General features: G+C 42.9%; 1 long non-coding RNA gene across 4 annotated transcripts in view; it reads left to right on the top strand.

The window, feature by feature from the left end:
- LOC125169505 (uncharacterized) overlaps positions 1-25,547 on the top strand; it is a 71,352-nt gene that overhangs the window by 25,049 nt on the left and 20,756 nt on the right. For 3 of the 4 annotated variants that reach the window (XR_007153707.1, XR_007153705.1, XR_007153706.1), the window contains exon 4: positions 15,197-15,335. This is a non-coding gene — a long non-coding RNA (uncharacterized LOC125169505). Of the gene's footprint in view, positions 1-15,196; positions 15,336-21,686; positions 21,844-22,145; positions 22,270-25,547 lie in introns of those variants that run through there. The other variant, XR_007153708.1, reaches the window with a different exon arrangement.

The following is a 25,547-nucleotide window of genomic DNA, read 5'->3' as shown; positions in this document are numbered from 1 at the left end:
ATTCTGTGTCTCCCTCTCTCTCTGACCCTCCCCTGTTCATGCTCTCTCTCTGTCTCAAAAAATAAATAAACGTAAAAAAAATTTTTTAATGATTTTTTTAAATACATTATTTAAAAAATATATATATTTATCTTTAAGAAAGAGAGACAGCATACACAGGGGAGGGCCAGAAAGAGAAGAAGACACAGAATCCCAAGCAGGGTCTAAGCCCTCTGTGCAGAGCCCAATATGGGGCTCGAATTCACAAACAGATCATGACCTGAGCCAAAATCAAGAGGCCACTTAACCAACTGAGCCACCCAGGTGCCCCCCTGCAAATGATTCTAACGTGCACCCGCAGTTGTGAGGAACCACTATGAGCCATGGTAGCCGTGAGTCCTTGCTGAGAGCATCTATGTGTATCCAGATGTCAGTGCATGCAATCACGGCACGGAGAAGTAGCACAAGGAATCTCCAAGTCATCCAAATTCCCCCACTCACTGCTTTCTGCCTTTTTTTTTTTTTTTTTTTGCCTTTCCTACTCTTCAAAGTAGCGCTCCTGTCATTCAAGTGACTTCTGAGAACACAAGGGTGCTCTCTGTTCTTTCATGAACTCCTCTGCAAATTTCTTAGCAATTAGCACTTCAATCACTATCATCCATTCAGAAAACGTAAATCACCTGTTTGCTTTGAGTTAATCATTTTCCATTTTCCCAAGGTGATTCAGAAATTCAGAGCTCCCTGAAAGTGAGTGAGCAGGTGTGGGGGGCTGTGGACACACTTCACTGTTCCATTAATGGCAGAATACACCTTGAGAGGTAACTGGCAATGCCAACAACAACGAAAATGAGTATTTGTCCAGCTATGATAAAATAGAGAGCCTAAGTCTGAAAACAAATTTTGATTTCTCTAGATTTCGGGCAGCGTTAAAATACACCATCAGTTCTAACCTTGTTTGCGTTAATCTTGACAGAAATTGCCCATTGGTTTTCAAAGCATCGGGTTGGAACATTTTGCTGCTACGTGGAAACCATGTCAACGATCATATTCAGGACATGAAACCCACTTGCACAGGGAGTCTGTGCAATTTTAATAATGTCTGCTAACCCGTTGATAAGCATACAGGAAGGAACATAGAAGAACTAGAATAGAGAACCATTAAGCCAGCAAATGTGTACTTTCTAAGAGTCCTCACTTTCTGTGATTAATTAGTACCCTCACTAGCCCTCTTACCAGAGGTTAAGTCATTTATTTACTCATTCATTCATTCAACCAACATTTTCTTAGAGATCTGTTTGGGTGCCACTTTCTGTGCTTTGAGTTAGGGCTGGACCAATGAACAAAATATAGTCTCAGCCTCCAAAATCTACAGTCTATAATCATATAAGCAGAAAATGACCTTTGCAAATTCTTTTTTTCTCCCTGGTATGCTCTTCTCCCATATCTTTGTCTGGCTAATTCTATTCAACTCTTTAGAGCTTGACTAGGATGTTACTTCATCTGGAAAGCTTCCCTTAACACTTCAAGTCAGGGGGCACCTCAGTGGCTCAGTCTGTTAAGCATCCAACTCTTGATATCGTCTCAGGTCATAATCTCATGGTTCATGGAATTGAGCCCTGTGTCAGGCTCTGTGCTGACAGTGTGGAGCCTGCTTGAGATTTTCTTTCTCCCTCCCTCTCTCCCTCCCCAACTTGTTCTCTCTCTCTCTCTCTCTCTCTCTCTCTCTCTCTCTCTCTTTCTCTCTCTCAAAATAAATAAATAACCTTAAAAAAAACACTTCAAGTCAGGGTTAGGTGCCTTTTCTATATATTTCCATAGCAATCATATCTTAGGACTTTGTACTTTCTAGTATAGTTACTTGTTTACGTATCTTGTTTACATATTCCCTTACTAAATAATGAGGAACTTAAGGACAAGTGTTGTGTCCGTCTTTGATGTCTAGCACATAACAGTAACTCAATAGATAATTAAATGAGTGATGGATATGTTCACAGGGTATTATGAGAATGCAGAGAAGATACACCAAAAGAGACCTCCCGTAAAAAGTGGCTGCTAAATGAAGTCGTAAATGCAACATCAGAGTTACCCAGACTTGGGAATGCTTGGGAGGTAGAAGCAGGAGGGCAACACGGTCTATGTTAGAAAACCCCAGCAAAATGGTGTTGATAGAGGGCAAAACGTGAGGTAGGGTAGAGTAGAGGACAAGTTGGGGCAGCTAGAATAAGGTCATGGAGCATGGAGCGTTGTGACCAAACCAGACTCAAACTCTATTTTCCCTTTTGTTGCCATCGAAATAAATGAACACACAGCTTCAAATAGTCTCAGAAGCTGATCTCCAGGGGTTATCCATTTGTTCCCAGCATAGACAGGAGTCCCTGAGACACAAAACACACTAAAAACTCTTCTCTAAGAACCATTCTATACCCTGCCCCATGAGATTCAGTACATGGGTGGAGGGGAGCTCCACGGGGGAGTTGCCATGTCACCTGCTTGACACGCGTGGAAGGTTTCTGTCCTTAACTACAAATTATGGGTAAAACACCTTATCAAATGTGATGGGCCCATCTTTGCTCGGTGTCCTCCTCAAACCCAGCTCTTTTTGTTCAACCTGGGCAGGCCTGGAGAGAGTATATTGCCCAATTTCTCCTTACTCCATTGTGTTTTTAATATAAATCTTAGTAATTTAATGATTTACAATCAGTGCAACCCATTGAAGGCAGTCCCAGGCCTTTAGAAAACCTGCTTCTGTGTTAAGATCAACTGGTAGGATTCAGTCATTAATTAACTCAACAAGCATTTAATGACTACTTTCTTTTTTTTTTTTAATTTTTTTTTTAACGTTTATTTATTTTTTAGACAGAGAGAGACAGAGCATGAACAGGGGAGGGGCAGAGAGAGAGGCACAGAATCCGAAACAGGCTCCAGGCTCTGAGCTGTCAGCACAGAGCCCGATGCAGGGCTCGAACTCATGGACCGCGAGATCTTGACCTGAGCCAAAGTCGGACGCTTAACCGACCGAGTCACCCAGGCGCCCCTAATGACTACTTTCTAGGGGCACCTGGGTAGCTTAGTCGGTTAAGTGTCCAACTCTTGGTGTCAGCTCATGTCATGATCTCATAGTTTGTGAGTTCGAGCTGCACATCGGCTCTGTCCTGACAGTGCAGAGCCTGCTTGGGATTCTCTCTCCTTCCCTCTTTCTCTGCCCCTCCCCCAATCTCTCTCTCTCAAAAAGAAATAAGCTTTAAAAAAATTTAATGAGCACTCTCTCTGTGTCAGACACTTTGCTGGATTCTGGAGACCTGATAGTGAACGAGGCATGGTCTCTGCCCTCAGACTGCACAGTGGAAGAAGCTTGAGGACATGGAAACTGCTTATGCACAGACAGTGTTGAGGCCACAGTTGACCTGCCCAAGCTAGTGCTTCTTGTAATATGGTCATCTGGGAACTGCTTAGAAATTCACAGCCTGTGGTGTCCATTCCAATTGAATGGGGACCCCCAATTGTGGGATGACAATTGGATGGAAGTCGATGGCGGGTCCTGAAAGAATTCACCCAAATCAGAACAAAGGAGATAGAAGTTTCTTGAGTCCACCACAAGTGGAGCAGCGGGCAGGACAGTGAGGGAGAGGCTGTCTGCAATGTGCTAGTGGGTGGGGGCTGTATGTAAAGGAGGAAAGTGAGGGGGTATGGCAACGTATGGGATTTCCCCTTTTTTGATAACTGTGTCTGGTTGTAAGTAGCCCCTTGGTCAGTTAGGGTCTATGGGTATTTTGAGGTGGGTCACCTGATGGGCCTGTCTGTGTTCAGCCAGGGGTTCTCTATGGGCCCCTGCCTACATTCCATCCCTCAAGTCTGTTTGCCTAAAAGCAGCCTGTACACGACCTTGAGCCTTTCTTCCAGATCCACTGAATCAGAATTTGGGACGTGGGGCCCAGCAATCTGGGTGTTAGCAGGCCCTGCAGGAGACAACAGAGCTCATTTCTGTTTGGGATTCTCTGGCCTAAGCTCAGCATTGAATCATTAGCCATTCCCAGACTTCCTGTCCAAAATTCCCCTTCTCAGGGAACTCCTGACAGAAATGGAAAACACCAACCCAGAGTGACACTACCCAAAACAAAGTAGAATGCTGTTTTATCATGTAATGGCAACCCCAGACCCTTCCCGCTAGAATCATGGAGATGGACAGCTTCATGAAGATTGTTGTGGTATGGACTAGATGGGTCAGAACCATTTCAGTGTCATCATAGAAGGAATCAACGAGGGTAATGTCATTCTCATCTCCATTCTGCTCCCTGCCACTTAGCGGTGGAGACGAATTTTTTTTTTTAATTTAAATTTCATTAAAAAGATATTTTTAAAGACCAACCATATCAGCTCGGCTGCACAAACCAACCAACCAACCAACCAACCAGGAGCTTCAGAGTTATTTCAGCACATGGGAATAGAAACAGGATAAACTGAAACCGTAAAACAAGCAACTTAAATGCTTCGGAAAATAAAGGAAGGGGGAGTGAGATCATAATCTGAGCATGTGTGTTTTGCAATTCTGTGGTTTTTCTAAACAAATTCAGGCAGATTGCTTTCTTTCTGGAGTTCCAGCAAAATGGATCTTGCCACCAGTGGACGGTTCAGAGATCCTGGCTGAGGCTTTTTGGCTTATTGCCATGTGTCATTAGTGACCTAGTTTCAATGCGGTGAGACCAGCCATGTCTGCAGGCCCCTGAATCAGCAGTTTCTCCTCCACTCACTAGCTCCAAGCTGGCAAAGCTGATACTACTTTTCACAGAATGTGCCCTCCCCTTGCCCCTGCACTCCCCCTACGAGCAGGGAAAGCACCATTTTTTCATAAAGATGTCGGCTTTGACCGGAGGCTGCCCTGAGAGCCCAGCTGTCATGACTCCTTCAAGTAAGCTGCTAAACTCGGAATTATCTTGGCCTAATAATTAATCAGGACTAAAAATAGCCCCAAACTGCCCGAGCTTTGCTTAAATCCCACCCAGGTGGGAGAGGTGGTTTTAAAAAAGGGCTCATTGCAAAACCATACTTTGTGAGGCTTTGCACAAAAATATGAAAATAATTAACCAACATGCCAGCGTGGGAGACAATTCACATTTAATCTGACCCTTTAAAAAAAAAAATAATGCAACCTTTTCCATTGCCCACTGACTTGAGATTATCAGCTCGTGGTGGATATTAAAAGCAGCTAGGAATTGTACTCAGAATATTCTAAGAATACCCTCAAACACAAATTCAGGGAAAGAAAATAACTATTGGTTTAGAGCTACAAAATATAGCCTGTTGTCAGGCAGATTAGAGGATGAGTAGAGTTCCACCAGAGGGCGTCCTTGCCACCCTTCCGTCAAACCCAGTGCTCGGCATTTCCCAGATGGTTGGCAGGTCTTTGCCCTCTACAGTGTGCGCTCATAAGAGCAAAGGCTCTGTGTCCTGAAGAATGCTGCTTCTGTGACAGCTTTCTGGCTGCGACCGGCAGGCAAATGCTATCTCTGTGACATCACAGAAGCAGTTTCAAATGAGGGGAAAGCAAGCAAAACTTTAAAAGGGAAAAAAACGAATACATCTAGGTTGACTTCTCTCCATCGTGATCTATGTGTGTTCACTTTCTTGACACTCTAATGGTAAGAGCATGATAAAACGGAAGTACATTTATCACAGTTATCTGTGTCCAGCCCAAAGTCAGGAAGCGCCATGGCACCAATCAAGCAGTGACAATTGGCAGGGTCAGGTGTACTTCAGCACACCCTTCACCCTCACCATCATTTCCCTCCTCCCCCTAGACACACCTCTGCCTCACACTAAGCTGTGCCCCTAGGGCTGTTGCTTCCTGATCTAAATCCCATGGCCTCTATCCTACTCCCTCATCCCCAGTTCTAAACTCACCTCCTCAAAGACAGTCAGGGAGGACTAACTGATGAATGAAATAATAGATGTGCCCCATCTAGCCACAAGTGAAGACCATCTAGCTTTGGTCTCTCCTGACCAAGGGAGTGACGTAACATACTAGGCAGCCAGCAGAGCTTTGCGAAAAGACCTTTACTCCCACCCCCACCTACACCCCCCACTCCCCCACATATCTGAATTCAGAAACCAAGATTCTACCGTGGACCAGCAGCAGAAATTAGAGGCGTCACTCATCCCCTCTGAGTTCAGCCTTCTTCTTTGAAAAACAATGATAATAAAAATATCTGTTCTACTGTATAGGTTATTCTGGGGCTAACGTAAGATACTGCACGTGAAATTTTTTGTGAGTTATAAGGAGCTATGTAAACATACTGAGCACCTAACCCTGGAGCTGTTCAAACATTAATTGATTCGCAGGAGTAAATATGAGAGGAGGGAAAAGTTAAATTAGGTTGTATTATTATTTTCACATTTCAGCAAAGAAAGGATCACTGAGTTTCTTCTTGAGAATCTATACTATGAATCTCTCTTGTCATAGATGAATCAGTGTTACAGACTGAATGTTTGAGTCCCCCTAGAATTCCCATGTTGAAACCATAACCCACAATGTGGTGATATTAGGAGGTGAGGGTCTTTGGGAAGTAATCAGATGAGGTCATAAGAACAGAAACCTCATGAATGGGATTAGTGCCCTTATAAGAGTCATGAGAGTTATTGCCCTCTGCTTTCCACCATGTGAGCACACAATGAGAAGTTGGTAGCCTGCAACCCCCCGCCCCCAAAAAATGGTTGTCACCAGAACTCAACCATGCTGTTACTCTGATCTTGAACTATGAGAAATAAATTTGTTTATAAGCCACCAGAGTGTGGTATTTGTTATAGGCAGCCAAAATGGGCTAAAACATCCAAGTTGCCTTGACTCAGAGAAATGTTCCTAAAGATAAGTATCTAGAGATGCTTTGCAAAGATTTTTCTGTGAGAAATGTCTACTATAGACTTGTGTAAAATTGGAAACTCCATCCCACAATGGAGTGGTTTCATTAAATCTCTCTACATAATGAATTATTATGCATCCATTAAAATGACATAGAGCAACATGTAATAATATTAAAAAGAGTCCATAATAAGGAATTAACAGAGAAAAAATAATCAAACAACATGTATATAGTAGACATTTAAAATGTGTGCACATACTCAGGTAGAATGCATACTGAAGAGTCCAGAAAAATACATGTCAACAAGCATGTTTGTTATAATCTAAGAAGGTTGGAATTAAGAATTTTCTTTAATTTTTATACTTTTGGCTTTTATTTTTTACTGTTCTATAAAGAACATATATTATTGGGGTATTACAGGAAAAAACCCTATTAATAGTTATATTAATATAACTATATTAATTATATTATTAATTAATTATAATTATATAAATATTACAATTGTATTATTGATTAATTATATGTTAATTATATTAATATAACTATTATATAATATATAACTATATTAATAATAATATAATTATATAATATAATAACCCCTACTAAGAGTTATATATAAAATAAATAATTCTGGCCTCTGGAGAAGATCAATGGGAGACTTTTGAGGCCAGGGGTTCTTTGAGGACACCCTGCACTTCTATGGAAGGAGAGGCACCCCGGCCAGAGCTCTACCCCACTGGATCCCTTATCTAGGATGACTCAGGCCCTCATCTGAGATTTCTGTTCAATCAGCACTATTGTGCTCACTTATCAGAGGAGGCCTAAATTAGAGATAAAGAGAGAGTTGCCCCTAGAGTGTGGGTGGAGGAAGAAATAACATCAAAACCTAATAAAAACATTTAGTCTCAAGCCGATGAGTGACCAATGGGTGACTGAGCAACGTAATGATTCTGTAAAAGGAAGAAGGTCACTAGAATACAGCAAAGGTGTAAACTCCTCATTCATTGCCTTTGACATGGGCTGGGTAAGAATCATAAAGAATAAGAGAAGAACTGTGACAGTTGTCACAGAAATACTATTCATCTTGAAAAAGCTCTCCCTCTCTCCTCAGAAGTATCTAATAGACTTTATTAATGCATTTTCCCTACTTAGTATCGTCAGTCAATGTGTAATAAGAGTCCTGAAGGTCACAGCTTATATTATTAAAATTCTAGTAAGTATACCAGGTCCTGGGCTTGGAAATGCATGCAAATCTCCTCATTTTAATAGTTGATTTATTATTGTTAGTTCTACCCTATATCATCTGGTTAGAGCTCAGATCTAATGAAGCCTCAGGAGCTTATTTTATTCCCATACAGGCTTGTTAGCTTCAGAGAGAGAATTTTCCCCATAGCCATAAAACCTAAGCCCTTAACCTAGATATGTCAGAAGGAGCATGAGGCATCATAACTCCTGGGAAAACAACCCTAAATCCTTGTCCCACTGAGACAGTATCCCTGTGTTCCCATAAACAGGAAGTCATTGGTCATTTGTTGTGGGGTGGCCAGAGGAGGCTAGGAGGGAAGCTTGGTTTGGCAAAAATGAGGCAGACGGAACAGGAAAGGTGAAAAGATGATGTCTTCAAACTACCTAGAGAGTCAACCAAATGAGCAGTAATGATTTGTGGCCTGTGGGTCTGCAGAGTCAGGAAAAAAGAAGGAAAGGCAATGGAAGCACCTAGAAGAGGAGACTGGCAGAAGCACAGAGAGGCTTTTCTGCCCCTCTTCAAAATAGTAGCATCCCTCCTTTCCCTTCTCTGTGTTCCCCACACATCCTGTTTTACTTCTATTAAAGCACTTGTCACCCCATGTAACTCTTGCCTATTGGTGTGTGCCTCTTAGTAAATTTCAAGCTTCCTCTGAGTAAGAGCCATATTTACTCATCTGTAATGGTGGGTAGGTTGGTATTGTCTGAGCCTTGCACACTGCAGGTTCATAGTAAATGCTTGATAAATATGAATCAGTGAATGATGTATGCAGAAATTAGTCCTAAAGTAGGAATGAACAACACATCCTAACAAAGACGTACACAGCACAGAACTTGGAGATCAAAGTCAGCCCCTTGGGTGGACTTCAGGGACAGGTTTTAACAAGGAGGCAGAGAGAACTCTGTCATTACTTGTTGATGAGATGAATGAGCCTCTGGAATTGAATTGGCCTAGAAATCTCGTGCACTTGCAACACCCACTTTGTGTGATGTGAGTTGTAGAATATTTTCTTTGGTTCCTTATGCCTTTTTTTTTTAAATGTTTATATATTTATTTTGAGGGAGAGAGAGAGAGAGCAGAGGAGGGGCAGAGGGAGAAGGAGACAGAGAATCCCAAGCAAGCTCCATGCTATGCTGTCAGCACAGAGCCCAACACAGGGCTTGATTCCACGAACCATGAGATCATGACCTGAGCTGAAATCAAGAGTTGCTCAACTGACTGAGCCACCCGGGTGTCCTGGTTCCTTATATCTTTTAATTTAACTCTGTGGGAAAAAGTAGTTGCTATGTATTTTAAATACTCCCAGGACTGATGGGCACATAAACAGAAAAAGGATGGAGAGAGAGAGGCCACGTCACCAGGCAATTTCTTTGAGGCATCTTGGGGCACTTGTATAAGAACGCTCTCATGGGGCATTACATTGCAAGTAAGATAGTTCTTAATGTCTAGCAAATAATTTTCCTATCTGAGGGCTGCTTCTCTTTCTCCTACATCACTGACTTATAAAGGGAGTTTTTTCACTCCCAATTCTTCTTGATAAAGCCCATCAATACAAACCAGGAGGCTGGTGTCTGTTCACAGGTGTCCTTTCTTAAATGGGCATTCTTAAATCCCATTAAAAGTTCCCAGACTGAGGTCTATGTCTGAAGATTAAAGGTCACAATGTCTAGTAGAGGAGGAGGTGGGGGAAGAGTTAGGAAAAACTGTATACCAATTTTGGCTTCAGTAAGCATTGTAGACAGAGATCTCTGCAAAGGTTTAGGGAGCTTAGCTAGAAATAGGGGTAATTGAGGAAAGGCAGTAACTTGAAGCCCATTAGACCATCTGTGTTACTCTCTTTGTTAGAAAACGCCTGGCAAAAGGGGAGAAAATCAGCAGCGAAGTAGATAGCCCATTTTCTTAAACCTACGGGTTTAAGTGACATGGCTTAGGGAGCAGAAAACATCTGGGAGTCTGTACGCCCAGCTGTTTTCAATGTCAGTGAAACAGCACTAATTTCTCAGCACATGAGCTGGGCCTTTTCTGCCCTCACACTTGAGTTCCCCTAACAGAGACTGCTCTGTCCCAGATCCCCCTGTCCTCAGGTCTCAGCTCAAACAAGCACTTAGAACAGCATCTGGCACATAGTAGGCCCTCAATTTACAAGTAAACGAGTGAGTGAATGAAGGGATGACTGAATGAATGGAATAGCCTGAATATGAGGTTCAAAATAGCAATGAGAAAGTACTTTCCATTACCAGTAGGGTAGGTCTCTTCCCTTGAAGAGGAAATAGGCATTTCCTAACGGTAAGGAACCAAGTGGATATTTACATCAAAGGGAAAGCCCTTTATTTCCACATTGAAGCGCTAATATTTCCTCCCCAGAGGAAATATTTCCACACCAGAAGGCAGCTGTGAAGCTGGGATGGGAAGGGAGCAGGCTGGGGGCCAGGCAGTACGGAGTTACAAACTCGCCGAGTTATCACTGTGATGTAGAACAGAGTGTTTACATACAGCCCCAAGACACAGAGGCTGGCTTTGTCTTACCATTTGGGCGCAGTGAGAAAATACAACTAATCAAAACTCTCTGGGAGCTTGTGTCGTTCCTTTGAACAACTGCTGTCCACGGGAAGGTGCTCAGGAAAGGGACACGAGCAAGCCCAGACAGCCCTCGTTCGGTTGTTTTCCATCTATCCATGCAGCTCAGAAGACGAAGGAGAAATGGGTCTTTCCACGGTGGCCCTCACTCACGGTGCACACCCTCGGGCCAGTTCTTCCTGGAGCAGTGGTGGCCTGCCCCCTCTGTCCAGAGGTGTCCCTGCTCTAGCCTCCTTCTCTCTGAGTACCTTTATTTGGTAGAATGAGGGAAGATATTCACCATGACTACTTAACAGTATGGAGTTAACGCCTTATTTGTCAATCACTTCACTTACAGAAGATGCAGTGTTCTAACAAGAGGGGTGGGGGAAAGGCATGCTGGGAACTGTAACCCTCCCATGAGGTTGTTCGGTGCCTGATGCAGTTGATAGCTCCCTCATACAAATTGTCTTGTTTTCATTGGAATCCTCATCACTGCCCTTCATGTAAAAAGGAGCAGGTATTTTTCCACCATCATTTTATAGAGGAAAAAAATCTGAGGTCAAAAGAGGTGAACGAGTTGCTCTAGGTCCCGGAGGTGGGAGGACCCAGGTGTCCTCATCTCCAGATGCAGCATCAAAAGGCAAATTTCTAGGGAACAAACAAAGACTGACAGTCTCTTTTGTCACAACCAAATTATCTCTACGTAAAGTGTATTTTTATTTACGTTTGTTTATTTTGAGGAGGAGCATGAGTGAGCAAGGGAAGGGCAGAGAAAGAGGGAGAGAGAATCCCAAGCAGGCTCCTTGCTGTCAGCACCCAGGCCAATGTGGGGCTCAAAATCGTGAACCATGAGACCATGACCTGAGCTGAAATCAAGAGACGGTCACTTAACTGCCTGAGCTGCCCAGGCGCCCCATTATCTCTACATAAAGTTGTATGCAGATACAAGAAGAACCTGTCTTATAATTTTGTTGTGTCTGATCAGGATCCATGGCTAGACAGGCTTAGTGTGGTGCCTGGCACATGAAGCAATTATTGAATGGTGAAAAGAAAGAAGGAGGGAAAGGGAAGAAGAAAGTTCTTCTGTTGTAGGGAATGACATTGGCCACACAGTACACCCAAACCCTCCTTATGAGAATGATGTTATGGCAGAAACCCACTGCAGTTGACTCACACTCAGTAAATAGGAACTGACTAAGCAGAATTCTGGAACTGACAGAGACCTTAGAGGTCATACTAAGCCATGCAGTTTTGTTTGCTAAGTTACTTACGCCCCTCTGCGGGCACTTGTTTGCCCCTGACTATCAGCTGATCTCAACTCACATTCCACACACCAATATTTAAAGCAAATACTTCCTGGACTAAAAATAAAGTACACATAAAAGTCTGTTTAAATGAATCATTCTTCTTTTGGAAGCTAAAAAGGAGAGGGAGACGAGCAGCTGATATGCTCTGGGACTACTGGCAATGTGAACAGTCTCTCTTTGATCCTCTGAGAATTTCCAAGTTGAAAACACCATGTGGAGATGACTCCTTCCCTCGGGATATGGGCTGCGTCTGACCTTCCCCTATGAGTGTTAGTTTTGACTCTCTCTCCCTCTCTCTCTCTCACCCTCTCTCTCCTCCCCTTCCCTCCCCCATCACTCCTTCTCCTTCCCCTTCCTCTCTCCCTTGCCTGCCTGTAAATGACTTACTCAGTAAATTGTGGCTGAGAAGATGAGAGAGGCTGCAATGTGTCCTAGCCTGGAGCCAAACAAGGAACCTTATTTAAAATAAGGTCAGGGGCGCCTGAGTGGCTCAGTGGGTTAAACATCCAACTTCAGCTCAGGTCATGATCTCACAATTCATGGGTTCGAGCCCTGCGTCAGGCTCTGTGCTGGCAGCCCAGAGCCAGGAGCCTGCCTCGGATTCTGTGTCTCCCTCTCTCTCTGCCCCTCCCCTGCTTGAGCTCTCTCTCTAAAAAAAATAAACATTTTAAAAAATAAAAAATAAAAAAATAAAATAAAATAAAATAAAATAATGTTAGAAGTTGGCCATTAAGCCTGTGGAATGGCCTTCCTTTTCCTCTCACCTCCCATCACATGTTCGCTCATTCATTTGTCCTACAAACATTCATTCATTGTCCACATATAGGTACAGATACGAATAAGAAATCATCTCTACTGCCAAGGAGCTCTAGTCAAGTAAGGAGGAGCAGGTATGGGGGGAAGGTGCAGGAACGAGGCTGAAGAGTGGTAGAGAGAACACACAAAGGGCCTCGTGTGCTATTCTAAGGAATTTGCACTTGATCCCACAGGTCACTATTTCCTGAACATGGTGTGGAAAATTGTGTTGATCAATATTCTAAAAAAGAGGGGCGCCTGGGTGGCTCAGTCGGTTAAGCGGCTGACTCTTGGTTTCAGTTCAGGTCGCGATCTCATGGTCCATGGGTTCGAGCCCCACATCTGGCTCTGGGCTGACAGTGCAGAGCCTGCTCGGGATTCTCTCTATCCCTCTCTCCCTGCCCTTCCCCCTCTCACCCTCTCTGTCTCTCTCTCAAAATAAACTTAAAAAAATATTCTAAAAGAGAACGTATCACCTATTCTTATGTATCCACAACTTATTTTTATTACAACATCATCCAGATGTATACAAACACAAACCAGGTATAATTTCCCAATGTTTATAACCATGATACAATAATAAAACCAAAACAAATTTATAAAATAAAACCCAATCTAATTCAAATGAACAAAACCCACTCGAGGCAACGGATGTTATTATTTAACTGGAAGCAAATGACTACTGGCATGTGAACACGGCACTCACTACAAGCATGTGTGTTATTTTTAATTCGGCATGCCTACATGACCATGCACTAACTCTTCCAATCCTTCTTTCTAGTCAAACTAGCATGAAACTGTCATCAAAAGAGACTGTGGTGATGTCACGTGGCCACCACATCCCTTGCCTGTGCGTCAACTGCACTTCCTTTCTCGGTAGCCTGGGACAATAAAAATAGGGCAACTTGGCTCCTTGATTACAAGTGGTCATTAAATGTCCTAGAAGATGCCTCTATTTACATTTTAAACTGTCCTTAAAATTAAAAAAAAAAAAGATTTTTAAAAATGTCTGAGAGAACCCAACAGCCCCAAGAGCACTTTACTAAAGACCATAGCCTGAAGTTTGAGGAAATATTACATAAGTGCTTGGGGCCCATCGCTGACAGACTTTGAACAAGAAAGTGATGTGATCAGATTTCCATCTTAGGGCAATTATGCCAGGGGCAGCAATGATGGCACATTAGAGGAGAGAGATACCAGGAGAGAGGAGGTCACTTGGGAGACAACTATGATCATGTAGGCAAATGATGATGAGTGACCTTGCAAGCATAAGATGAGTGATGAGGTATAAGAGAATAGACTGGAAATGTCTGCAAAAGGCAGAATTCATAGAACTCAAAGACTCATTACTTGTGACGGCTGAAAAAAAAAAGGCATTTCTAGCTTAGGCAACACTGTTAAACCTGGGGGAGGATGTAAAGGTGAGTTTAGTTTCAGACAGGGCTCCTTTGGAGAGGCTGTGAACTATTGGCTTGGATACAGGCAAATACAGCAGGCTCGAACTGAAGAGAAAAAGCTTCTGGGTGAAGCTGGCATGCCAGGATGGCCAAGTGGTCACCAGCCTACCAACTGTAACCTCTACATCCAAGATTATCTCAGTGCCCACTCCCCCAATTCCCAAACACAATGTTTGTCCTGCCTCCTAGTTGCCACCCAAAGTTCCAACCCCATGTGATCATGGCTGTAATAATCTAATACTCTGATACTATTTAAAGTACAAAATCTGAAAAGACTGACACTTAGTCTGACACTTAATCTGACATTTAGTGTGTGATTGATGGTCTGAATCCTGAAGTGCTACGGTGGACAGAACATGAAATTTGCAATCATTCAGACCATGGTTCCAATTCCTACTCCACCATGTAACTAGTTATGAAAGCTCAGCAAGTCACTTACTTCTTGCCTTCCTTTTTGCAAATTGGGGTTATAAAATTTTATATCAAAAGCTCATTAGGAGCATTAAGTAAAATAATGCTTATGGTATCTCGCACAGTGCCTTCAACATCTTGGTCAATGAATCTTTCCCATTCTCCTTATATAATAACTAAGATCGTGGACAAAACCAGACTCTGTGGGTCCAAACCATGCTCTACAACATTCTACTGACATGACCTTGGGTAAGTAAACTAACTTCTCTGTAACACAGAGGGATAGTTATATTCTCTAGTGCAGAGAGTTACTAGAGTAACTCATTAACTCAACATTCACAAAACTCTGGGCACCATGAGTATGCACATAGTATGCACTAAGCCTAAGCTATTATCAACATAATCACTCCTTCCTCTCTTCTAATCATTAAGTTTGAGATTCTTTCTTGGTCATCATTTTGATGGAAGAGGATGAACATTCAACATGGCGCTGGGTACCTAAGCCACTCGGTGTGAGGCCCCACACAGAGAGGAAGAAGAGGAAGGTTGATAGCCCTAAAGACATTCTTTGCCTATTTCTCGATACAGGCTGGGCTCTGCAGTGCAGCAAGGAGGGAGACATAGAGTGACTGAAGTCCAAGGTCCAGTGGTGAAATGAAAAGACCGTCAGCAGATATTTGACCCAAGAAGGAGGCATCCGGATGGAAGTACTGTGAGTTCTTATGAGGTATGACAACACTCATTGTTTTCAGCGAACTTTATTTTTCACTTAATGGTAGTTAAATGCCACAATTATGCAGGATTTTGTCCCAAACTAGGAAAAGAAGCAAAACACACGCGCGCGCACACACACACACACACACACCCTTCAAAACCAACTTGCATATACCAAGGGCTAAATCCAGAAAAGTTAGAGCTGGAGAAGACTAGTCAGGAACATGGGTTAGTGAGCAAACATAGATTTTTCTGATATATTCAGCCTTATCATGTCAAGTTTCTGACCCTAATCAACCAAGGTGATGAACAAACTAGTCCCTTTAAAATGTTCATGAAAGAAACCGCTGTGCATTTTTCTCTCTGGACTCTCACTTGGAATTCAAATGCAGCCTGGCTTTTGCAACAATTTAGGCCTGAGAACTGAGCTGAGTTCTCAGTGATTTGCTGCCTCCATCAGGATCAGAGAAGAATATTCTTTACTGCATTTCAATGTGTTTAATCCATAGAGGAGGGAATGACTTCTGTGTCAAAATGGAGTAGAGGGGTCTATTGGAGATGGACATTGTTTATTCGGGTATAAATTTTAATTAGACTTTTTCCCAAATAAAAAAAAAAACATGCAGAGGAATAATGTAAAGGTAGTTCTGTCTTTGGGTGAGGCAGATATTATATCCAATCCCAGTTCTGCTACCCACTGTGTGATTTGGGGCATGTCACTTAACCCACTGAGCTCATTGGCCGCAAGTGTAAAATTACAGTGCTACCTGCCTTATAGGCTGGTTATAAAATCCATCATGCTCTGTCCCTAACTCCTGCCTCTGTGTTCTAGCCACTTCCCATGGGCACAGTGTTCTTTAGTCATAACAGGCTACTCAGGGCTCCCTCTGGTCTCTGGTTCTCATTCAAGTCAAGATTCATCTGCCTGAAACAATCTCCCACCCCACACCCATTTTCCAGGCTGATAGCCTCTCATCCAACAAGCCTCTTTATAGATGTCACTTCCTCCAGGAAGTCTTCTTTAACACCACCTCCCCCAGTTAAAGTTTAAGTTGTGTGCCCTCCCATGAGTCCAGGACATCTATGCATATTCCATCGAAGCACTTGTTACACTACCGTATTGATTTTCCATCATGTCCCTGGACTGTGGACTCTGTGTGAGCAGAAACCATGTCCTTCTAATGGCATAGTATCTCTAGGGCTTAGTGCAAGACAAGACATATATGATGCATCCAATATATGTTTGTAAAATTAATTGAAATTTTTAAAAAATTTAAAAAAAAAGTAAATGCTGTTCCGTTGCTATTTATGTGGTTCTGAGATGAAAGTTAGTGCATTAGAAGTTAGACATATTAGGGGCGCCTGGGTGGCACAGTCGGTTAAGCGTCCGACTTCAGCCAGGTCACCATCTCGCGGTCCGGGAATTCGAGCCCCGCGTCGGGCTCTGGGCTGATGGCTCGGAGCCTGGAGCCTGTTTCCGATTCTGTGTCTCCCTCTCTCTCTCCCCTCCCCCGTTCATGCTCTGTCTCTCTCTGTCCCAAAAATAAATAAAAACGTTGAAAAAAAAATTAAAAAAAAAAAAAGAAGTTAGACATATTAGAGCATGCTCCAGGATATTTTTCCACGTTGCTGTGGCTAATACTTGCAGTTGTCCTCATGGCCAGACCTTCCTCCCCCCCTCCCCCCCACTTTAGCCCAGACTCCACCTTCCCTTGAAGCTGAGACTTCTGGCTTTCCTTTTGAACACATTCTGCCACCTACCTATGACACTCCAGCCAAGACCCCAACCAAACAAAGCTCAATGCCTGATCTTCTCCTACCTTTGTTGATATAGCACAGTCCCACTCAAAGGGTTACATAAGATTCACTCTAACTTGCTATCTTTGAAACCATGTGACTAAATAACAGTTCTATTGGTCTTTAGTGAAGAAAGATCTAACTCAAGTATCCTCCTTTCTTCCTCTTCCCCTCCTACAGGTCAGATTTTCTAAGAACATATTGGAAGGGGGGATATACTTCACATCACTTCTCTACTTGGAACTTGCTTCTTAGCACCCTGTTCTCCTTCCCATTCTGCCATGGGCCTCTGCCCCTCCTCACTGATCACCACTGGGAACTCCCAGTCAATCCCCTTTAATGGGTTCCTCTTCCTTCTCATAGGATCAGACAAGAGGTTGATGTGGGTCTGACCACACCTCAGTCAAGTGTGTGGGCCTTCCATTCTACATTGTGTCAACACAAAGGAGTAGAGGTATTTTGGTCTTGTCTGAAAACTAGGGTAATTCAAGAAACAAACAACATATTTTCCTATTACAAAACTCAAGTCTGTACACTGCTCATGATTCTTTCTATGGCCTAAGGGAGAAATATCAAATAAGTAGATGTTTCTCATGGGGTTTCCATCATGGGCACATGCCTATTCCCGAAGAGGCTCTCACTTCTTCAAATGCCTCATTCTTCCCACTCTGCAGAGCAATGACCCCAAACTGAAAAATCTAACTCACTACCCAAAACTGATCCAGAATCCATCACCTTCCCAATGATACATTTCTCTAAGTCTGGGTCAGTCAGCCTAAGGAAACTCAGAGGCACTTCATCAGCAATGGGGGAACATCCTGATTCCAGTGAAGTCTGGACCCCAGAGTAGGAGAGTGCTGTGGTTCCAAGCAGGATTTCTGCACCCAGGTGACCAGGGCTTGAATATGGCTCTGATTTTCCCAGCTGTGTGACTTTTGTCACGATTCTTTTTTTTTTTAATGTTTATTTATTTTTGAAAGAGAAATAGAGCACACGAGAGCTGGGGTGTGGTGGACAGAGAGGGGGAGGACAGAGGATCCAAAGCAGGCTCTAATGTGGGGCTCAAATCCACAAACCATGAGATCATCACTTGAGCTAAAACCAAGAGTCAGACGTTTAATTGACTGGGCCACCTAGGTACCCCTGGTCATGTTTCTTAACCTGTCTACACCTCAGCCTCCTTATTTGTGATATGATGATAATAATAGTGATACTTTGCAAGTAGTGAGGCTTTAAAGAGTTAAGACATTAATAGAACAGAGCTTAGCAAAGAAAAAGTGCTCAATAAATTTTAGCTACCGCTATATATACCTTTCCCCATTAATGTAGACATGTCTATCACTTTTTCTGTTTAGCAAGTAATTGTTGAAGCAGACATAAACACATTCACAGGCATCTTCTGAGAACAAATACTAATTCCCAGAGATAGCACAATCTGGAAACATTTTTCTGAATGACTCAGGAGGAAATCTCAAAGTGGAGTCAGTACATAAAGTTCACTCCTTATGAACCTTCAACTTACAGGGGTCCATTAGGTGCAAATAGAACTTTTCCTGCTCTCTGCATTTTGGCTGGAGTCCCTAAGGTGACAACAATAAATAGCAAGCACCTCCTTCCTCAGTTCTATAGGGACCTACTGGATACCAAAACTCACTAAAAGGTAGCCCACCTGGTCTTTCACACCCAGACTATATAAAAGGAGACTAAGCCACACTTGCTAAAAGCCTGGAGACACTAGAAAGGGACATGAGGGGTGCTTTGTGTACTGATAATATTCAGCTTCTTGATCTGGTGCTTGAATCTTGAAATTCTCAAAGGGAGCTCATCGAAGGGAATTCCTAGGAATAGAGATCACTTGGTTATTTTTATTTTGCTTTGAAGGTTTGAGGACATAGTAGTTGAACAGAGACCACAGCCCGCCTCATGTGCAGACCATTTCTGAAGGCAGGAGTCTGCCTGAAGCTGCCCAAGAGAGCGGGCAAAGACAGCAGCAGCAGGGGAGCATGTTCTCATGATGGTGGAGCATGACTGTATGAGTCCTCATGAGCCTTGTGGGCACCATGGAATATGTATTGAGACATCTTAAAAGGACCCCACCCTACAAGGTGGCCTGCTAGAGCAAGGAGACTCCCATATGGGAGGAGACTCCTCCCATAAGAGGCGGGAGATAAGACATTGGGACAAGAGTTGAGATGGAAGGAAGAAAGTGGGTCACAAGAGGTCAGCTGAAGAATATATCACCCATTTCAGGAACCAGTACGGCACAAAAGTCTCAAAGTGGAGGATCTACAGATGCACATTGTGAAAAATGGTATCAAAGGGCCCAGCACCTTAGCAGTGCCAGCCAAGAGAAAATCAAAAAGAGCCCCAATTACATAAAAGGCTATTTGCCCTTCTCTCCCTTTTGCCTAACTCCTTAACCTGGAGAAACCAAAAACAGCAAAGAAAGTGGAGGAGGGGGAGTGAGTCAGAAAGAATATTGCTTAAGCAGACTCTAAGATCAGACCCTCCTTCCCCATTTCAGGACCCCCAGTCAATGGTCAGGCCTATGCTATGGAAACAAGAGAAGTTTTGAATCGGATCTGAGATCCAAGATTTGATTTAGACTCTATTGAGTCTTTTAATACTTGAGGAGTCACAATTATCAAGCTAAGATTTGTTTGTTTTTTTAATGTGAAAAATGACCAGACTTTAGAAGGGGACAGGGGAAGAAAACTGAGCAGCATACATTTTCAAGGCGGTCGTGGTGGCAATAATTTGGCAGGTTCCTGTGCGTAGCTGTTGGGCAATGCATTCACAATACACTAGTCAAAACAAAACAAAACATATGCCAAGCAAAATTTCATCAGTCCTGCCCTCCACCAACAGAGAGTTCTGAGTTGTTGCTTGCACAGGCTTGTCATAAATTGACCTGATCCTTGGCAAAAAGGTCTTTGTCTGTAAGACTGTTATGAAGGACCTAGTTCATTCCTTTCTTTTCCTCCCTTTTCCTCCAGCCTGCTGGGCAGAGGAAAGTATACCCTTCAATCACTCCTTGAACCCACAAAGACCTACCCATAGGTCTCAATTTCTCTCTAGGGAGAGAGAAGTGGCATTTTTATTTTTCTGGCCACAAAGACTTTGGGTATTTAATGCTGGGTGGAGAAGGAGAGGTACAATTTAGTTTGGAGAAAAGTAATTTAAGGACCTTTCCCAAGAAATAAAAACTTTCTCAGAAAGAAGCAAATTTAGAAATCCAAATGACTTCAAAGAGGGCTCAAGAATGGACTGGAATGATCCTTCCTTTCTCAAAACAATAAAACAAATCACAACAAATCACAACAAAAAAACCCATACCATGCCAGTAAACATCAAGAACTCAGGGATGTATGTGGACATCCCCTTTTCTCCTTCTTTCCTCTTTTCTATTCACTTCACTCTCATCCAGGATGAACTCAAATTGTTTCTCCGTCATTTATCCCACCTTGTTATTGGTTCCACCATTCTTTGAAAGCAAGCCACTTGGTCAGCCATATCTTCCTTTCACAGAGACTCAGGGAAGCAAATAAAAATTCCATGTGGAAACCAAAAGAGCCCAGAGGAAAGTGCTGTTCATTTTCTTCTGATAATCTACTCTCCTGAAAGCTTACAGTTTGGTAGAAATTCTGAATTTTCTTGAAGTAACTAGAGGTAGCACAGCTGGAATAGCAATATCTAAATAAAAAGGCTGCCGACCTGCTGATATTAACTAGTCTAAAAATACCATGAAGCATGTGGTTTTCGTTACAGCAACAAAGCAACTATAGTATGACAAGCAGCCTGCCTTCCAAGATTCCCCTCATTTACATGATATTATGTTACACGTGGAGCTGGACTCTTGGGCTTAAAGAAAAACAAGAGTTCCACGGCAAGAGGTGAAATGAAGAGTCAGGCACTCCGCCAGAGGTTTGAGATTACCCAGAAATGACTGAGCTCACAGTCACATGGCCTCCCTCTGCTCAGCACTCTAGCCTCACATCATTTATTCCATTCATTTGGAACTTCTCACACGTGGCTCTTATCACAGGCCATTGTATGGAAGATCGGGGCAGAGACTACCTCTTGATCAAAACCACATAGAACCTTCCACACAGTCTTCAGCACCCATGGAGCTCACGGGCAGTGATGCCATGTAGTTAGATGCAATATGGGTGGAAGGAACACAGACTCTGGTGCCCCAGAGCTGAGTCTCAAGCCTAGATGGCCTCTTTAAAGCTGTTTAACCTTGGGCAAGTTTTCCACTTCCCCAAGTCTCAGTTTGCTCATAAAAAGAATATTAGTATAAAAGTGGATTAATGCTATTATATTCAGACGTAAGATTCATCGCATGCTTATAGCGCACCATGGGTTCCACTTCACGTTGTCACGTGCACTATTTTATTGACCATCCACAGTCCTCTCACGAGGAAAGTAGTAGTATTAACCCCATTTAGAGATAAAGATACCGTGGGCCAAGGAAATTACAAAACTTGCCAAGATGACACGATAAGTAAGTAGCTGATTCAGACCCAAGTCTGACTCATGTCAACGCTTGTGCTCTCATCCACAGAGTTTAAAGTCAACACCTAACATGACTACACCAGGCAAGGAGCAAAGTGGTTAAAGCAGAGACTCTGGTCTCTACCAGTTCCTTGATGGTACTTGTCTGAACTTCAGTTTTCTCACCTGTGAAACGGGGACAACAGGACCTACATCTGAGTATGGCTGTAAGGAAAAAATGACTTAATATGCATATGGCTATGGGATAATTCCCAGTACATAGAGGCGACTCTGCTATGTTTACTGTTTTTATTTTGATAAACCACTGACATATCAGTGATGACGGGGGCTGAAATAAGAGAATAAGAAAGAATAAGCATGGGAGGCCACCAGATGACTGCTCTATGGCACTTGTAAAACCCCCATGGGAAACTTGCAGAGATGACTAGGAACAATTTCAAGGGTGCTGAGTTCATACTTTTGCAGAAGGAGGGATCTCAGAGATATTAACATTTTACCATATTTATAGGGTTCTAGCTGGTACAACCAAGAGACATCTAGAAAGAAATGTAATGCTAAGCAGATGTATACTTCACGTATGGCCTCACAGTTGAAGTCTGGAGAGTCAGGCTAGAGCAGTGCCCTGATGGCTTGGTCCCAGCTGCACCCCTGGAGGTACCGCTCCAGCCATGATGTCACTATGTGAAGTCACGTGGTGATCATGAAGCTCACATGCCAGTTGATGTACCGTGAGGGAGCTGACTTGCCCTGTTCGTCAACCCCATAAAATCATGTTCAGATCACACCCATTTTGGAATGCTAGAAGGATACCTAGTGGGAGGCTTCCATGATGATAAGATGTTGTACCAAAACTGACCTGGGAATTTCGTAACAAACCATGCAAACAAGAAAAACAAATTCTCTCTAAGATGTGAGGTGAGGTGGGATTCAATGATCAAGGAGAAAATGCAAACCACTTCCAAATAATTATGGAATTGCTGTCAACATTAAAGCTGTGGAAACTGATCGACTCTCATTTCCCAAATAAGATCTGAAGGAAGAGCTTTTCTGTCTCAAGATGTAACTGAGGGACCAAGAAAAAAACCCTTACGGCGCAAAGCCAGAAACAACTTCATCTTGGAGTGTGTTCCTGGATTTTGGTTCCACGTGTGAACTTCTGGCTGTAACAAAAATGATAAGCAAGTAAGTAAGTATTTTACCTTTTTCCAACTCTTTATTGCACAATTAGATTTAACCTCAGGTCTATTATTTTAGTTTTAATATCCATCACCAGCTAACTCACAGCGTCCTGGATATAAAGCCTTATCTTACCAAAAAAAAAAAAAAAGAAAAAGTCTAAATAAGAGGATGGCAAGGCTGCTTATGGGAAAGGCCCTCAGCCTTAGGAGGCAATATGTAGAAATGACCAAAGACAATGGAAAAAAAAAAAAAACAGGAATATAAAATCCGGCCATACTGCGTTTTATGTCTCCTGACTCAGTGATTTTAAATTATCGCTTTATTTTGGCAATACTATAAAAGTAATGCTGATAAGCTAGTTACTAAAATCTGGACATGACTTTAATACAGCAAGGAAATAACAAAATTTTATTTTTAAAGCTGTTGATGAAATTTCTCTTAAGGAGAAAGCACCTTTGGCTTAGCAAAATGCCTTGAAGAGCCATTTGGTTGTGGAAAAGTAGGCTTTTGAAATATTGTTCAGAAGGAAGACCATTAAGCCCAAGAAAAGTATATTTTTGTATCCAATAACATAAGAAAAAAATAAGTTTCCAAGGGCACACTGAGATGGTAGGGACAGAATAAGTTGATAGAAGAAATAGGTAGGTAAAGACGCAAGGCAGGAAGGAGAGGGTCCAGGAGAGGAGAGCTCAAGAGAAATTCTCACACTGGTGGAAAGAGCTGGGAATATCTCAATCTAGAAATCAATAGAGATATCTCATATGTAGTTTTAAAGAATTTGCTGTGTTCGGAGGCAATGCAATCCCCGCTGTCTCAAACTCTTTGCAAAAATGGGCTATACACAAACAGCATCAAAGAAAAAAATAACTGTGTTTGAGATTGAGGAAAGAAAAAACCACAGGAGGCAAGTTAGAAGTAAGATCAAGAATTTAGTAGAAGCAGAAAAGCTAGAAGAGTTACCCCCACCCCACCCCAGCCCCTGAGAATTTCCACAGAGAGTGAGTAGAAATGTATGCTGGATTTCCCTTTACGTGCATGTGATGGGGGTCTCAAGCCATTTTTTTATGTGAGTGCTAATGGGTAGGGTGATCTATAAGCCTGGCAGAATTGGGGAACACCCAGACAGACGGCATCTGGATTACATTCAATAAGTGTCATCTCGCCTGATGCAAAAATCTCCCTTATTAAAGATTAGGTAGCATCACTACTGTCCCTGCAGCTGGGGCCATTACCAAAATATTCTGATAATCATTAGGAAAGCAGCTGGTGAAATTCAAATATAGCCCTTACAGCTAGAAAAATAGTTCTATCTCAAAAGTGATTACTCAGGATACAGCTGCCAGAGCAGGATTTCTTTACGTACAGAGAAAACTTTCCTATGAGCTTTTGGGGTGGCAATGGAACGAGCAATAAATCTATGGGCCTGGAAATCTGCACGACTGTGACAAAGACATGATTTTAAGGGAAGAGTCAAGTTGTTCCTCTGGAAGAAGGATGAACTTTCTACTCTGGAAGTGATGTCCTCTGAAGTCAGTGTATCTTAAAGATCTGAGAGGCACTATTAGACGTACCTAGCTACAGATCTTACGTTGCTGAAAGAGGGTATTCTCTTAAGATTTCTACACCCACGATGGCAAGTATTATAGAAAGTTCTGACAGTAACTGTGTGTCAAATTGTTCCGCCATGGTCTACTGCAGACCATTGTATAGAATTGCTTTTCAATACGGACCTCCCCATCGCTTTCCTCTTCAAGTCCTTCTGGGGGTCATTCTACTTGGAATCTCCCCTTACTTCCTTTTCTCTCCTGAACTGTTCTTTCAAAGGCCAATGGTGGCCCCGCTAAGTGAGAACTGAGCAACCTCTCTGCAGGCTGAGGCCTGCCTTACCTCCCTACCTTGCCTTACCACCTAAGGTAAAGTAAGAATGACACAGGGCTGAACTGACCAGTCTTGAGAACTGTGAAGGCTCCGTGGGATCTCTCCTATTCATTTTTATTTACTGCCATTGACAAAGCTCTTTCCTTTGACCAGTTCTGAGGCAGGCTCCTGTAAGTCCGATCTCTATCCTTGGCTCACTTAGCCCAGTTTTAACAAGAAACCTGCCGTGTCAGTTAAGTAAAAATCCCTCACTCTTAGTATCTGATCACCCTTGACGTCTGATCAAACTCCTCACCCCGCACCCTCGATGTCTGATCACACCAGTCTGCCTTCAGTCAGAGGCCCGTCACATCAGTTTGGCCAGACCGCCCTAGCCTTGATGTTTTCTCTCGGTAATTTTCTATCCACTGACCCCTACTCTGCTCCTTGGCTATACATTTCTACTTTTCCTTGTGGTATTTGGAATTGAACTTGATCTCTCTCTCCTACTGTGAAACTCCCATTGCAACAGTTTCTCTTAATAAAGCCATCCTTTTGGTCTTTAGCAAGCATCTGAATAATTTTTCTTTAGTACCAACCATCCGGGCTGCTTCCATGGCACACTTCTGGAAAAGCCGCCTTTGCTCCCTTCCCAGACCTCTCAGGACCCTGAACTCCAGATCCACTCTCCCTGATTTTTGCCTCCAAATCCCTTCTCCATCTCATTGCTAGTCTCTTAGATCAGGCACTGTTGGCTCTCCTCTGACCATGTGATCACTCTTATCTCTGGCCTTCTAATGGTTTCACTGCTTGTTGCCCGATCATTCCCACCTCCCCTGATACCCCCCCCCCCCACACACACACACACATACAC

The sequence above is a fragment of the Prionailurus viverrinus genome, chromosome B4 (genome assembly GCF_022837055.1).
Source record: "Prionailurus viverrinus isolate Anna chromosome B4, UM_Priviv_1.0, whole genome shotgun sequence".
Lineage (NCBI taxonomy): Eukaryota > Metazoa > Chordata > Mammalia > Carnivora > Felidae > Prionailurus > Prionailurus viverrinus.
Note: the sequence above shows the minus strand (reverse complement) of the source record. Positions and strands in the feature narration are given on the sequence as shown.